At 39.3% G+C, this 6,000-nt stretch overlaps 1 long non-coding RNA gene across 1 annotated transcript in view; it reads right to left on the bottom strand.

Annotated features, from left to right (window-relative positions):
* Positions 1-2,241: 2,241 nt before the first annotated feature.
* The window catches only part of LOC138442677 (uncharacterized), a 30,160-nt gene continuing 26,401 nt past the window's right edge, over positions 2,242-6,000 (bottom strand). The window contains exon 4 of the long non-coding RNA XR_011257829.1: positions 2,242-2,319. This is a non-coding gene — a long non-coding RNA (uncharacterized lncRNA). The remainder of the gene's footprint in view (positions 2,320-6,000) is intronic.

The following is a 6,000-nucleotide window of genomic DNA, read 5'->3' as shown; positions in this document are numbered from 1 at the left end:
TTTTCACCAGTCAATGCCTTTATTTTCTAAACAAACAAAAACCTAATTAAAATCATGGGTCTCTAGTTATTCTAGTCAAGATACATGAATTGACAGCTGTCTGCCAGAATTAGTAGCAAAGCCTTCATCATGAAATCTCAGTTTGAAAAGGTAGATATAAAAACCCTCTCTATAATTCTCTGCTTAAATTTCTGGTTACAGAAACTTCCCTGGTGGTCCAGTGGTTAAGACTCTGTGCTTCCACTGCAGGGGGCACAGGTTTAATCTCTGGTCAGGGAACTACTGGTATGTATGCCTCACAGACCAAAAGGAAAAAAAAATCTGGCTACAAATGAATGAACAGAGACACTGAGGAGTTCAGTAATTAGCACAGTAAGTATGTAGTTGATTTGGGATGTGAACTCAGGATGCCTAACTCCAGAGTCTATGTTTGTAAACAACAGTATACATGTATTACACACATAGTTCATGCTGGGCATTTATGCTAAGCACTTTACATTAAGTAGCTTCCTTAATTCCCATTTTACAGATGAAGAAACTGAGACTCAACAAAGTTAGTGAGTTGCCCAAGGCCACCCAAGTAGTGTTCGAACCTATCATCAAAGTCAGTACATTTGATCATCACACAAAAGCTTCAAGCCCACCCTGAAACTCTGGTGTCTATACACACAAACATCTATGACTCAATATTTTTCATGCCAATGTTCTACATTAGAAAATGGCAAGATAATATCAGAGTGTGTGGGAGAAAGTAAATAATGTGTAAGCACATACTATTATTTTTTGATCTTCAAAGCCAAGGGTGGAAATCACAAGCAGCAACAAAACACTAATTAGAATTACTTTTTTTTTTTAATCTCTAATGCACTCAGAGGTAAAACGTGTTTGAAATATTTATCTAAAACATGGTGATGTGTTTTTAAAATGTGATAAATCTGAGAAAAGTGACAACAGTAACAAAGTAATACTCAGGAAGATGTTTTCTTTTTGTAGAACAGTGAGAGGAGGCAATAAGTATTGAAAGGATGTGACTCTCTTCCTCCCTCTGTGCTGTGTGGCTAGATTGTTTTGTAGACTCAGAGGTGAACTTGACATTTTGCTGTGGCACTCCTTCAGGGCCTTTTTAAAAATTAGGTCAGACTGAAGCTGAACTCTTCAAACTCTGACCTTAGGGTCTGCTAAGGGGCTAATAATCATTATTAAGATTAAATAGGTATTTCTTTGTCATTTTTACCTGAAAAATATTAAATCAAATATTCCAGTATTTGCCCATGTACAATAGCATCTTATTCTGGTCTAAATTGTTTTATTCTATCTAGCAGCTTTTCTATTGTTGCTACTGTGTGTGTTAGTCACTCAGTCATGTCTGACTCTTTATGACCCCATGGACTGTAGCCCAACAGACTCCTGTATCCATGGGATTTACCAGACAAGAATACTGAAGTGGGTTGCCATTTCCTCCTCCAAGGGATCTTCCTGACCCAGGGATTCAACCTGCATCTCCTGCATTGGCAGGTGGGTTCTTTACCACTGAGCCACCAGGGAAGCCCTGGATTAACCTTTTTCTTTTTCTACTATCAAGCAGAAAAAGTAGAAAAAAAAAAAAAAAGAGAAAGTAGAATAGTGGTGGTGTTGGAGGGAATGGTAAGGAATGGGATGGGAAGAAAAGAGACTCAGAGTGGAGTGGCCTTTAATAATTAAGAAATCAGTGATTCAGTTCAGGTTTTTGTGGCATGGCCAACCCCAGCAAGCCATTTCCCTACCCAGTGCCTCAGTTTTTCCATTTGAAAATAGGAGCCACAACAATTTTGTGGTGCATGACTCTTCATTGCAGTTCATCAGCTTCAATGACACTTTGTTAATGTATGCTAAACAAATACTGATAATGGTTGAGGGTTAATTTTTAAATTTTTTTTTTGGCCATGCTAGGCTGCATGTAGGATCTTATAGTTACCAATCAGGTATGGGCTTCCCTGGTGGCTCAGATGGTAAAGAATCTGCCTGCAGTGGAGGAGAACCAGATTCAATCCCTGGGTCAGGAAGATCCCCTGGAGAAGGGAATGGCTATCCAATCCAGTATTCTTGCCTGGAGAATCCCATGGACAGGGGAGCCTAAAGGGCTACAGTCCATGGGGTCGCAAAGAGTCAGAAACGACTGAGTGACTAACACTTCATCAGGTGTGGAATCCATGCCCCCTGCAGTGGAAGCATGGAGTCTTAACCTCTGGAGCACCAGGAAAGTCACATTAAGGGTTAATTTTTAATGGCTAAATAACAGATGATTTTCTGGCTCCTCTGGGTCAGATGATGGAGTTCTACCTGAGTAAAAAATGAGAGCAAAAACATAACAGGTTAAAGGGATATGCAGAAAAAAATAATAATAAATAAAGGGATATGCAGGAACCCAAGGGGAGGGAGAAATTGGCATTCTGACCCATCAGGGGAAAAATAGATTGTATTTAGAAAAATAAATAGACTTCTCCAAAAAGCAAAGGAAAAATGATAATGGCTGGGTATAGAGATAAGAATGGAAATTTTTTACTAAATAAAATTTCTTTTCAACTGTAATAATTTAGGTTCTAAAATATGTACTGGTAATTGCTTCTCTTTCCTTAGTTTGAACCATTTTAACTGGTATAAAACACATGATTCTTCAAGAAAACATAAGAATACATCACTCTCCAGAACCCTTTTCACTGGGGAGGGCTACAGAATATTAGGGAGAGTAAGACACGCTGGTGCTCAAGGATCCACCATAGGAAGAGGCCCAGGCCATTGTGTGGCCAACGGTGAGGGTGGGGATTTTTGCAGGGTTACCACAACTCCCCATGTAGGCAGCACACAGAATGGATTCAGGAAGTAGTGGCTGTATTGTGGGAGAGCTCCACTTAACACAAGTTGTGTGCACCCCAAGATTCAGACACGTGTTGGACAAACAGAATCTGCAGTGTGTATATGCTTGGCTCTGAGGAGCAGTCATCTGCTCCTTGAAAGGTGAGAGCCTTTCAAGGACACAGGGACTTGTGAAGGGAAGGCAATTCTGGGTGTGTTCTTCAAGCACCCGCTTCTACCCACTGCCTTCTGAGGGTGAGCATTAGACTGGGCAGGGAGGCAAAAGACTATAAAAAAGACATTGCACTGAGTCCTCTGGGGGACCTGAGAGCACAGGACTTCTTGTCTATGGGAACCAGGTAACAGTGAGGACATCAGAGAAACCCTCCAAATGCCACATACTGCAGCCTTTGACACACTTGGGACAGAGATGGGTTCAATGGTTTTGCCCCCTTTCTTACAGACAGTAACCAAAAGCAGCAGGAGACGAGAAAGAAGACTGATGCCAGGCAGCAGCAAACGTGTTTGGGAACACTCAGTGAGACATCCCCTTGCTACAATCCATGCATCCATCATCCATTCAGAGCCTGGGAGAGCTTGGGAGAATTTCAAGGTGAAGTATAGAGCCAATACAATTGGTCATGTCCTAAAGGCAGAGAAACAGTCAGACTCTAGTTCACCCTCAGTCTGGAAAACACTAGCTGCAAAAAAATCCTCTGAGAGTAAGACAAGCAAGTATGATTATATCGTTTTTCAATAATCTTGACTGATTATAAAGTTTGCTAGGTCTCATTTAATGTTTAATTTTCCTAAACTTTCTTTGGCCAAAGATTAGCAAAATTTTCCCCCTTGTAACTTTTTATAAAATATATTAATAGAATTCCAGGCTACACAATAAAATATGACACACTGGGCCCTATATCTTAACTTACTCTTCATTGAATTAATATGAAATCCTGGTGAAGTCTACCAAAAATTTAGAGGAGAGCTAACACCTATTCTCAGAGAAGGCGATGGAACCCCACTCCAGTACTCTTGCCTGGAAAATCCCATGGACGGAGGAGCCTGGTAGGCTGCAGTCCATGGGGTCGCTAAGAGTTGACCACAACTGAGCAACTTCACTTTCACTTTTCACTTTCATGCATTGGAGAAGGAAATGGCAACCCACTCCAGTGTTCTTGCCTGGAGAATCCCAGGGACGGGGGAGCCTGGTGGGCTGCTGTCTATGGTGTCGCACAGATTCGGACACGACTGAAGCAACTTAGCAGCAGCAACACCTATCCTACCCAAACTCTTCCAGAAAATTACAGAGGAAGGTAAATTGCCAAACTCGTTCTATGAGGCCACCATAACCCTAATACCAAAACCAGACAAAGATGCCACAAAAAAGAAAACTTCAGGCCAACATCACTGATGAATATAGATGCAAAAATCCTCAACAAAATTCTAGCAAACAGAATCCAGCAGCATATTAAAAAGATCATACATCATGACCAAGTGGGCTTTATTCTTCAGTATTCACAAATCAATCAATGTGATACACCACATTAACAAATTGGAAGATAAAAACCATATGATTATCTCAATAGATGCAGAGAAAGTCTTTGACAAAATTCAACATCCATTCATGATAAAAAAAACCCTCCAAAAAGCAGGCATAGAAGGAATATACCTCAATATAATAAAAGTCATATGTGATGAACCCACAGCAAACATTATCCCCAATGGTGAAAAATTAAAAGCATTTCACCTAAAGTCAGGAGCCAGACAAGGGTGCCCACTCTCACCACTACTATTTAACATAGTTAGGAAGTTTTAGCCACAGCAATCCGAGAAGAAAAAGAAATAAAAGGAATCCAGATTGGAAAAGAAGTAAAACTCTCACTGTTTGCAGATGATATGATCCTCTACATAGAAAACCCTAAAGACACCACCAGAAAATTACTAGAGTTAATCAATGAATATAGTAAAGTTGCATGATATAAAATTAACACACAGAAATCCCTTGCATTCCTACACACTAACAATAAGAAAACAGAGTAATTAAGGAAACAAATCCATTCACCATTGTAACAAAAAGAATACAATACTTAGGAAAAAATCAAACTAAAGAAACAAAAGACCTATATGTAGAAAACTATAAAACACTGATGAAAGAAATCAAGGATGACACAAATAGATGGAGAAATATACCATGTTCATGGATTGGAGGAATCAATATAGTGAAAATGAGTATACTCCCCAAAGTAATCCATATATTTGATGCAATCACTATATCAAGCTACCAGTGGTATTTTTCACAGAACAAGAACAAATAATTTCACAGTTTGTATGGAAATACAAAATACCTCAAATAGCCAAAGCAATCTTGAGAAAGAAGAATGAAACGGGAATCAACCTAACTGACTTCAGGCTATACTACAAAGCTATAGTCATCAAGAGAGTATCGTGCTGATACAAAGACAGAAATATAGACCAATGGGACAAAATAGAAACCCCAGAGATAAATCCAAGCACCTATGGACACCTTATCTTTGACAAAGGAGGCAAAAATATACAATGGTGAAAAGACAATCTCTTTAAAAAGTGGTGCTGGGAAAATCAGTCAACCACCTGTAAAAGAATGAAACTAGAACACTTTCTAACACCATACACAAAAATAAACTCAAAATGGATTAAAGATCTAAAGGTAAGACCAGAAACTATAAAACATCTAGAAGAAAGTGGGGAAAATCACTAGACCATTCACGTATGACCTAAATCAAATCCCTATTATACAGTGGAAGTGAGAAATAGATTTAAGGGACTGGATCTGATAGACAGAGTGCCTGATGAACTATGGAAGGAGGTTTGTGAAATTGTACAGGAGACAGGGATCAAGACCATTCCCATAGGAAAAAAAAAAAAGCAAAATGGCTGTCTGGGGAGGCCTTACGAATAGCTGTGAAGAGAAGAGAGGCAAAAAGCAAAGGAGAAAAGGAAAGATATAGGCATCTAAATGCAGAGTTCCAAAGAATAGCAAGAAGAGATAAGAAAGCCCTCTTCAGTGATCAATGCAAAGAAATAGAGGAAAACAACAGAATGGGAAAGACTAGAGATCTCTTCAAGAAAATTAGAGATATCAAGGGAACATTTCATACAAAGATGGGCTTGATAAAGGATGGAAAT

The sequence above is a fragment of the Ovis canadensis genome, chromosome 6, assembly GCF_042477335.2.
Source record: "Ovis canadensis isolate MfBH-ARS-UI-01 breed Bighorn chromosome 6, ARS-UI_OviCan_v2, whole genome shotgun sequence".
Classification (NCBI taxonomy): Eukaryota; Metazoa; Chordata; class Mammalia; order Artiodactyla; family Bovidae; genus Ovis; species Ovis canadensis.
This window is presented reverse-complemented; position numbering and strand designations above follow the sequence as displayed.